This window comes from Hylobates moloch, unplaced genomic scaffold (genome assembly GCF_009828535.3).
Source record: "Hylobates moloch isolate HMO894 unplaced genomic scaffold, HMol_V3 SCAFFOLD_10, whole genome shotgun sequence".
NCBI classification, from domain to species: Eukaryota; Metazoa; Chordata; class Mammalia; order Primates; family Hylobatidae; genus Hylobates; species Hylobates moloch.
In genome coordinates, this window is record NW_026652285.1 from 17,267,864 (window position 1) to 17,278,120 (window position 10,257).

The following is a 10,257-nucleotide window of genomic DNA, read 5'->3' on the forward strand; positions in this document are numbered from 1 at the left end:
GTCAATATTTTATACTTATTAGTGTATGGGTCTTTCACCTCTTTGAATAAATTTATTCCCAAGCCTTTTTTTTTTTTTTTTTTTTTTTTTTGGTAGTTATTGTAAGTGAGATTGTTTTCTTTATTTCTTTTCTGGATAGTTTGTTCTTAGTACATAGAAACACTGCTGATTTTTATACATTGATTTCCTATGCTACTACTTAACTGAATTTGTTCATTTAGTTCTAATAGTTTTTTGGAGTCTTTAGGGTTTTCTGTATGTAAGATCATGTCATCTGCAAACAGAGAAAATTTTACTTCCTTTCCGATTTGGATGTCTTTTTATTTATTTTTCTTGCCTAATTGCCCTGTCTGGGACTTACAGTACTATGTTGAATAAAAGTGGCTGGAGTGGGCCGAGGCAGGTAGATCATGAGGTCAGGAGACTGAGACCATCCTGGCCAGTATGGTGAAACTCCCATCTCTACTAAAAATATAAAAATTAGCCAGACATGGTGGTGTGCATCTATAGTCCCAGCTACTCAGGAGGCTGACGAAGGAGAATTGCTTGAACCCGGGAGGCAGAGGTTGCAGTGAGCTGAGATGGCATCACTGCACTCCAGCCTGGGTGACAGAGCGAGACTTCATCTCAAAAAAAAAAAAGTCGCTAGAGTGGTCCTTGTCTTTTTCCTGATCTTAGAGGAAAAGCATTCAGCTGTCCACCATTGAGTATGATGTTAGCTGAAGTCTTATCATATATGGCCTTTATGTATTGAGGTACATTCCTTTTATACCCAATTTGTTGAGTTTTTCTCATGAAAGTATGTTGAATTTTGTCAGATGCTTTATTTATTTATTTATTTATTTATTTATTTATTTATTTATTTATTGAGACGGAGTCTCGCTCTGTCGCCCGGGCCGGAGAGCCGTGGCGCAATCTCGGCTCACTGCAAGCTCCGCCTCCGGGGTTCACGCCATTCTCCTGCTTCAGCCTCCCGAGTAGCTGGGACTACAGGCACCCGCCACCATGCCCAGCTAATTTTTTGTATTTTTAGTAGAGACGGGGTTTCACCATGTTAGCCAGGATGGTTGCGATCTCCTGACCTTATGATCCGCCCTCCTCGGCCTCCCAAAGTGCTGGGATTACAGGCTTGAGCCACCGTGCCCGGCCTGTCAGATGCTTTTTTGCATCTGTTGCGATGATCATATGGTTTTTGTCCTTCACTCTGCTTGTATGGTTTATCACATTTATAGATTTGTTTATGTTGAACCACCCTTGTATTCCTGGGGTAAATCTCACTTGATCATGGTGAATGCTTCTTTTAATGGGCTGTTGAATTTGGTTTGTTAGTATTTTGTTGAGGTTTTTTGCATATTTGTTCATCAGGGATATTGACCTGTAATTTTCTTGCAGTGTCCTTGTCTCGCTTTGGTATCAGGGTAATGCTGACATCATAAAATGAGTTTGGAAGTGTATCTGGAGGTATTTCTTCTTTGATTTTTGGGAAGAGTTTGAGAAGGATTGGTACTAGTTTTACCTTAAGTGTTTGGCAGAATTCTTCTGGTCTCTTGATGTTTTCATCGCCTTGCTGAGCATAGACCCAGGTACTTATGAGCAAAATTCTACTTAGTCTGACAACTCTGCTTACAATTAATGAATGTGATTAAATGCAGTGGTCACTCTACCTTTCTAAGGTAGTTCAGCTCAAGTTACAGTGATCCAGTCCTGATAGAGCTTTGAAACCTCAAGTCTATTATGTAACGTAATGAAAAATTGGCTTGGTGAGGTGGTTCACACCTATAATCCCAGCACTTTGGGAGGCTGAGGCGGGTGGATCACTTGAGTTCAGAGTTCAAGACCAGGCTGGGCAACATGGCAAAACCCCATTTCTAAAAAAAAAAAATATATATATATATATATATATACACACACACACAAAATTAGCTAGGCATGATGACATGCGCCTGTAATCCCAGCTATTCAGGAGGCTGAGGTGCAAGGATTGCCTGAGCCCAGGAGGTGGAGGTTTCAGTGAACCAAGATCACACCACCATATTCCAGTTTGGGTGACAGAAGGAGGCCCTGTCTCAAAAAAAAAAAAAAAAAAAAAAGCAGGGGTGGGGGGAACACTCATTTTTACTTAATAGGAATTAAAACATTAAAACACAGAAGCCTGCAGCCATAAAAAAGTTCATGTCCTTTGCAGGGAGATGAACGAAGCTGGAAACCATCATTCTCAGCAAACTAACACAGGAACAGAAAACCAAACACCGCATGTTCTCACTCATAAGTGGGAGCTGAACAATGAGAACACGTGGACATAGGGGAACATCATATACCGGGACCTGTCAGTGGTTAGAGGGTAAGGGGAGGGGGAGAGCATTAGGACAAACACTAATGCATTTGGGGCTTAAAACCTAGATGACAGGTTGATAGGTGCAGCAAACTACCATGGCACATGTATACCTATGTAACAAACCTGCATGTTCTGCACATGTATCCCAGAACTTAAAGTAAAGTAAAATAAAAAAGCACAGAGGCCAAATAATACTTTCCAATACAGTGCAGAAGTAGTGCCCAGGCTTAAAAAAAAAAAAAAAAAAAAATGTCCAGCCTGGGCAACATGATGAAACCCTGTCACTACTAAAAATACAAAAAATAGGCCGGGCGCGGTGGCTCACGCTTGTAATCCCAGCACTTTGGGAGGCCGAGGCGGGTGGATCACGAGGTCAGGAGATCGAGACCACGTTGAAACCCCGTCTCTACTAAAAATACAAAAAAATTAGCCGGGCGTGGTGGCGGGCGCCCGTAGTCCCAGCTACTCGGAGAGGCTGAGGCAGGAGAATGGCATGAACCCGGGAGGCGGAGCTTGCAGTGAGCCGAGATCGCGCCACTGCACTCCAGCCTGGGCGACAGAGCGAGACTCCGTCTCAAAAAAAAAAAAAAATACAAAAATTTAGCCAGGCATGGTAGCTCATGCCTGCAGTCCCAGCTACTCGGGAGGCTGAAGTCGGAGGATCACCTGAACCCAGGAAGTCAAGGCTACAGTGAGCCAAGATAAGCCACCACACTCCAGCCTGGACCACCTAAGTGAGACCCTGTCTCAAAAAACTGAAGAAAAAAAAAAGTACCAGGCATTTTTATCTCCTCTTTCCTCTCACTCCCCTAGTAAAGTTACCTGTATACACATGCACAGACACACAGTTGTTAACACTTGCATTATCCATATACCACAAATTTCTGGAGCCTGGAATTAAAGTATGTGCTATCCTTCAGGAATGTGAGCCAGTAAAAGTTATTAAACATTTATTGTATGAATAATCTTGCCCCTGACTCTGTAACATGGAAGGATGATTAGGAGACAGGCTGCGGTCTTAGGAAGGTCACACTCAAATTGAAAAGTTAGAATATGCAGGGAGAATACTTCCCTGGTACCTGAATAATAAAGAATTCAAGAGAAAACTCTGGATCAGTGATGAGTTAAGTAATAATAAGTAGATCCCGGAAAGAGTATCCTTGCCAAAGAGAGCAGTGGTGTAGATAGTACCTTTGGGGGAATCAGGGTGGAGACAGGAAACAGGATAGGAAGAGGACCTGTTGTGACAGGTTCTAAGGGTGTAGTTTAGAAGTAGGTTTCCAAATGCCTTGAGCCACATGTGTTCAGCAGCATGAAGATGGTTTGTAGCAGATATATTTCTAGATTTTCAGGAGAGTAAGTCTAGAGTAAATACCCATCTCTCTTCCTTGCTCTTTCCTCTAGCCTAGAGTTGTGAGGTCACAATTGCAAGTGACTTTACAGTCCCCTATTGAGTTAAAGATGGAGAAGAAAAAGGCCTTTGAGCAATGGCTACACATTATTCAGGTTACGCATATAGTGAAATGTACTAGTTGGGGGATTCTTAGTTATTTGGGCTAACAAAATTGCCTGTTGAATGGATTGTTTTGTTGTAACAGACCATAAAGATGACTGATTTTGTAGAGTCTGATTTGATAAACTTGTAATTTTTTTTTTTTTTTTTTTTTGAGACGGAGTCTCGCTCTGTCGCCCAGGCTGGAGTGTAATGGCGCCATCTCGGCTCACTGCAACCTCCACCTCCTGGGTTCAAGTGATTCTCCTGCCTCAGCCTCCTGAGTAGCTGGGACTATAGTCTCGAGCCACCACGCCCGGCTAATTTTTGTATTTTTAGTAGAGACGGAGCTTCACCATGTTGGCCAGGCTGGTCACGAACTCCTGACCTCAAGTGATCCATCCACCTCAGCCTCCCGAAGTGCTGGAGATTCCAGGCGAGAGCCACCACGCACGACCTCCAATTTTACTTTTTAATTCAAGTGTGTAAACTTCATTTTTGAGCCACAGCATGAATCAGAAGCTGGGCTGGCCACTTGGGTTTTTGGGGGCTAGGGGAGCAGTTGTTTTTTGTCTGTGTTTTTTTTTTTCTTTTTGAAGGCAGTGAAAGGAAAGCAGAAGAGAAGAGAACTAATGAAGTACTGAAAGACACTAGATTGTGAGTGGCGAGGCTATGCTGGGAAGTGAGCTCTCTAGAGATTACTTTCCCCCATTCCCCAAGGAAAAATGCCTTTGCCAGTACTTTATCTTCTCCTCCTTTTCCCATCAAAAAACATGAGGCTGGGCGGTGTGGCTCACGTCTGTAATCCCAGCACTTTGGGAGGCTGAGGTGGGTGGATTGCTTGAGGTGGGGAGGTGGAGACCAGCCTGGTCAACATGGTGAAACTCTGTTTGTACTAAAAATACAAAAATTAGTCGGGCATGGTGGTGCACACCTGTAATCCCAGCTACTCAGGAGGCTGAGGCAGGAGAATTGCTTGAACCCAGGAGGCAGAGGTTGTAGTGAGCTGAGATCGCGCCACTGCACTCCAGCCTGGGCCACAGAGCAAGACTCCATCTCAAAAAAAAAATACAGCTGAGGTTTTTTTGTTTGTTTGTTTGTTTTATTTATCTATTTATTTATTTATTTTGAGACGGAGTCTCGCTCTGTGGCCCTGGCTGGAGTGCAGTGGTGCCATCTCAGCTCACTGCACCCTCCACCTCCCGGGTTCAAGCGATTCTCTTGCCTCAGCCTCCTGAGTAGCTGGGATTACATGTGTGTGCCACCACGCCCAGCTAATTTTTCTATTTTTAGTAGAGACGGAGTTTCACCATGTTGACCAGGCTGGTCGCGAATTCCTGAAGCTGAGGTTTTCTTACTGGCACAAATCTATCCTGAAGGCAGAGGTGGTCCTTTTTCAGATGCCATCCAGGAAAGCAGAGAGTGTGACATCAGAACTCTAATAAAACCTCTTCTGGTGGGGAGCAGGGAGCAGAGATGAAAGCACTTTTGAATTTTCCAGTAGGGAAAAAGGTTTGTTCCTTAATTAGAGGTAGTCTGGGAAATGCTAGCACTTGTGCAGGTGCCCCAGGAGAGTTGGAAAAGCTTAGTTCTGTGCTCACTATGATACCGTAGTCCCCCTGCCTTGGGTAGCTAATGTAGCATACCAGCTGGCGTTAGGAAAACTAGCTAAAGCTCACAGAGAGGCTCTGCCGAAGTGATCAATCTTTCTCTGTAATGTCTATAACTCATTTGGCCTGCTCCGGTTACTACTTGATTCTCTTAGCAGTTAAGAGTTGAATTCTGAAACACTTTCAGAGAGTAGTGCTAGTGTTGATTTCTGGATCTAATTCTGGAAATACCAGCTGTAAAATTATATTGGAATTTACATTTAAGAAAAAGTCAGACCCCAGTCAATTCTGTCCAGGGAAAAAAAAAAGAAAACAAAAGAAAAATAGAAAAAGCCAGATGATAATCAAAAGGTGTGGGTAGTTTGAAGCTTTTAAATAAAACGCCTTCACTCAGCCGCCAGGCCTCTGGAAGATTCCTTTATTCTGACATCTCTGCTTTCTAGAATATGTTGTGGGGAGAGGTTGTTTCATTCTTGTTTCATCACAACCCTCATGACCTTGCCACAGTCTGAGCTCATTCCGTACCTTTTCTACCTTAGCAGGATCTGATTCTTTTTTTTTTTTTTTTTTTTTTTAGACAGAGGCTTGCTGTGTCACCCAGGCTGGAGTGGAGTGGCGTGATCTTGGCTCACTGCAACCTCCACCGTCTGGGCCCAGGTGATTGTCCTGCCTCAGCCTCTCGAGTAGCTGGGATTACAGGCATATGCCACCATGCCCGGCTAATTTTGTATTTTTCGTAGAGACGGGGTTTTGCCATGTTGGCCAGGCTGGTCTCAAACTCCTGACCTAATGTGATCCTCCACCTTGGCCTCTCAAAGTGCTCAGATTACAGGCGTGAGCCACTGTGCCTGGTTGGATCCCAGAATTCTTTTTTTTTTTTTCTTTTTTTTGAGACAGAGTTTTGCTCTTATTGCCCAGGCTGGAGCGCAATGACATGATCTAAGCTCTTTGCAACCTCCACCTGCCAGGTTCAAGCAATTCTCCTGTCTCAGCCTGTCGAGTAGCTGGGATTACAGGCACGCGCCACCACTCCCGGCTAATTTTTTGTATTTTTTTAGTAGAGACAGGGTTTCACCACGTTGACCAGTCTGGTCCTGAACTCCTGACCTCAGGTAATGCACCCACCTTGGCTTCCCAAAGTGCTGGGGATTACAGGCATGAGCCACCACACCCGCCCTGGATCCCAGAATTCTTAAAGCAAGGGTCACAAATTATGGGCTGTAATCTTAGCAGTTCGTTTCATGCCAATGAGAGCTCTAGAGTATTCTAGACTTGTGGAAGTTTCTTCTTGGGACTGTAATCACGGAGGACCCCAAGCTCTGTTTCTTACTGGTTCACTCCTTCCTGCCCAAACCAAAAGTTGACTTTCTGGAGTCTGCTGAATTCACCTCTTATCTTTACTTTTTTGTTTGCTATCAATAAATTCATTAATGCCTCTTTGCCATAGTTTAGCAGTTTTTTCTTTTGTTTTGAGACGGAGTCTCGCTTTGTCACCGAGGCTGGAGTGCAGTGGCGTGATCTCGGCTCACTGCAGCCTCCGCCTCCCCAGTTCAAGCGATTCTCCTGCCTCAGCCTCCTGAGTAGCTGGGACCTCAGGCGTCCACCGCCACGCCCAGCTAATTTTTCTATTTTTAGTAGAGACGGGGTTTCACCATATTGGCCAGGCTGGTCTCGAACTCCTGACCTTGTGATCTGCCCACCTTGGCCTCCCAAAGTGCTGGGATTACAGACGTGAGCCACCGCGTGCAGCCCTAGCTGGTTTAATTCTCTCTGTTCTTTCTATTGAAATCCAAAGGTGTGGTTGAAGGGGCAGTATGTTACAGGTCATCTCTTAGGATCCACATCTCCTACTCATCTCTTGGTTGCAGGTATCAGGATTTAATAGATATGAGATTGCAGTAATCATTCAAACACTGGCTCCTTCTGGATTCATAAAGTTCCCTGAAGAAGGAGAAAAAAAGACAAAGATTGGTTCTTTCCAAAAAATACAGGAAAAAAAATGATATCTGCAAGAACACTGAGTGAAGGTGGTTTTGTATCCCCATCATCAGAGTATCAGCTATGCAGATGTGAACGTTTCTTAAGGTTGAGGTTTTTGGTTTATCAGTGATGTTTTCCCCTTATTTAAAAATTATTATTATTATTATTTTGAGACATAGTCTCGCTCTGTTGCCCAGACTGGAGCACAGTGGCGCGATCTTGGCTCACTGTAAGCTCCGCCTCCCGGGTTCATGCCATTCTCCTGCCTCAGCCTCCTGAGTAGGTGGGACTACAGGCGCCCGCCACCACACCTGGCTAATTTTTTGTATTTTTTAGTAGAGACGGGGTTTCACCGTGTTAGCCAGGATAGTCTTGATCTCCTGACCTTGTGATCCGCCCACCTCGGCCTCCCAAAGTGCTGGGATTACAGGCTTGAGCCACCACGCCCAGCTAGTGTTGTTATTTTATATATGTTGCAAAATACTAAATATATGGTTTTCCTCTTGCTCTTGTTCACTTAACATTGATACACACTGAAAGGTAAAAATAAGACTAATCATAGTCTGCCTTCCTCAGTTATTCCTGTAGGTGTGTATCGGCTTCCAAAATCGTAAAAAGTGATATTCCAGATTCTGCAGTGTATGATTGAGGCCAACTGCAGAGTCCAAGAAAGCACTCTCTTATTTAGTGTGCTGAGTTTTCCTGTTCTTTTATAAAGCCTTCTATATGCTGTCTGACCTTGGATTTAGCAGTCTTTTCATTTACCTATCTTTCCCTTAGAAGGCCAAGATGGGACTCTCACTAGCTAGGGAGCATCATTGCACCCTCTCCTTAAAATATATATATATATATATATACATATACACACACACACACACACACACACACATATATACACACACATACATATATATAATTGCCTCTTAATCATACACATTGTGACCCTTAGAACCTACTGAATGTACTATTCAAAATGGAAACTGATACGGCCCAGCACTGTGGTTCACGCCTGTAATCCCAGCACTTTGGGAGGCTGAGGCGGGCAGATCACGAGATCAGGAGATCAAGACCATCCTGGCTAACACAGTGAAACCCCGTCTCTACTAAAAATACAAAAAATTAGCTGGGCATGGTGGCGGGTGCCTGTAGTCCCAGCCACTCTGGAGGCTGAGGCAGGAGAATGGCATGAATCTGGGAGGCGGAGCATGTAGTCAGCCAAGATGGCGCCACTGCACTCCAGCCTGGGCGAGAGAGCCAGACTCCGTCTCAAAAAAAAAAAAAAAAAAAAAAAAGCTGGGCATGGTGGTGCGTACCTGTAATCCCAGCTACTTGGGAGGTTGAGGCAGGAGAATCGCTTAAACATGGGAGGTGGAGGTTGCAGTAAGCCAAGATGGCATTGCTGCACTCCAGCCTGGGTGATAGGCTGTCTGAAGAAAAAGGAAACTGATAGAGCCTGGAGTTGAAGAGTTAGCACAGGCTTTGGGAAAAGTCAAATCTGGGTTTCAGTCCTGGGCTCTGCCATCATTAATAGATTGACATATGTAGATTAAATGACAACCTCAAAAAATTAATAACCATCTGCCTTTTATATGGTCAACAGTTATTTATGGAGAGCCCAGTAAGTGTTAGTAGATGATGCTTTTCTAGATATAATAATGAACAAAACGAACCAAGGGTCTGTTCTTACGGAGTTTATATCCTAGTAGGGTGGAGAGAGATGGACATAAAACAGGTGGTAATGATGGTGGTAAAAAGTGAGGGAAATAGAGGAGTTAACAACAGGAAGGGCTACGTGCCTGGGGTTAATTGTGTGGGAAGAATTGTTGAGTTCAGGGTCTCGGGATAGATTTTAAAAGAAAAAAATGAGGGAAATAAGGATACTGTTTTAGACATGGAGGTCAAAGAAGCCCTCCCCTTAGGAAGTGACATTTAAGCAGAAACCTGAATGAAGTGAGGGAGCTAGAAAAATAAGTAGACATCTGGGGCAAGAACATTCCAGGCAGAGGGAATGGTAAGGACAAAGTCCTGAAGCGGTAGCGTGTTTGGCTCATCGAAGGAGCTGCAGGGAGACCATGGTGAGACCATGACTTACATGAAGTAAGTCAGCAAGAGAGGGCACGGTAGGTCAGAAGGTGAGGTCAAAGAACCAGTAGTAATAGATCATGGAGGGCCTTGGGGTCCATGTTAGGATTTTGTATTTTATTCTGAGATGGAAAGTCATTAGAGATATTTGAGCTGCTCTGATTTACAGTTAACGTAATTGGCCAGGCGTGGTGGCTCACGTCTGTAATCCCAGCACTTTGGGAGGCCGAGGCGGGTGGATCACGAGGTCAAGAGATCGAGACCATCCTGGCCAACACGGGGTGAAACCCGGTCTGGATCAGGCGCGGTGGCTTACGCCTGTAATCCCAGCACTTTGGGAGACCAAGGTGGGCGGGTCATGAGGTCAGGAGATTGAGACCATCCTGGCTAACACAGTGAAACCCCATCTCTACTAAAAATACAAAAAAAATTACCGGGCATGGTGGCAGGTGCCTGTAGTCCCAGCTACTCGGGAGGCTGAGGCAGGAGAATGGCGTGAACCCGGGAGCAGAGGTTGCAGTGAGCTGAGATCGCACCACTGCACTCCAGGCTGGGGGATAGAGCAAGACTCTGTCTCAAAAAAAAAAAAAAGAATTAACATTGCTGAATAGAGAATAGATTGGGTGATAAAGGGTAAGTGTGGAACAGACCATTTAGAAGGCTAATAGTAATCCCAGCTAGAGCTGATGAGATGACAGGTGAAGTTTGTTACCTATTTCCAAGGCTGGAGAGACTCAATTAAGAAAACACCACTAAAG

General features: G+C 44.4%; 1 protein-coding gene across 5 annotated transcripts in view; it reads left to right on the forward strand.

The window, feature by feature from the left end:
* Positions 1-10,257, forward strand: part of FAM222B (family with sequence similarity 222 member B) — a 57,616-nt gene that overhangs the window by 36,396 nt on the left and 10,963 nt on the right. The window contains exon 1 of one of the 5 annotated variants that reach the window (XM_058445754.1): positions 2,941-3,841. The exons of 3 other annotated variants lie outside the window; for them this stretch is intronic. The gene's annotated coding sequence lies outside the window, so the exon portion shown is untranslated. Of the gene's footprint in view, positions 1-2,940; positions 3,842-4,338; positions 4,485-10,257 lie in introns of those variants that run through there. One more of the 5 variants, XM_058445751.1, reaches the window with a different exon arrangement.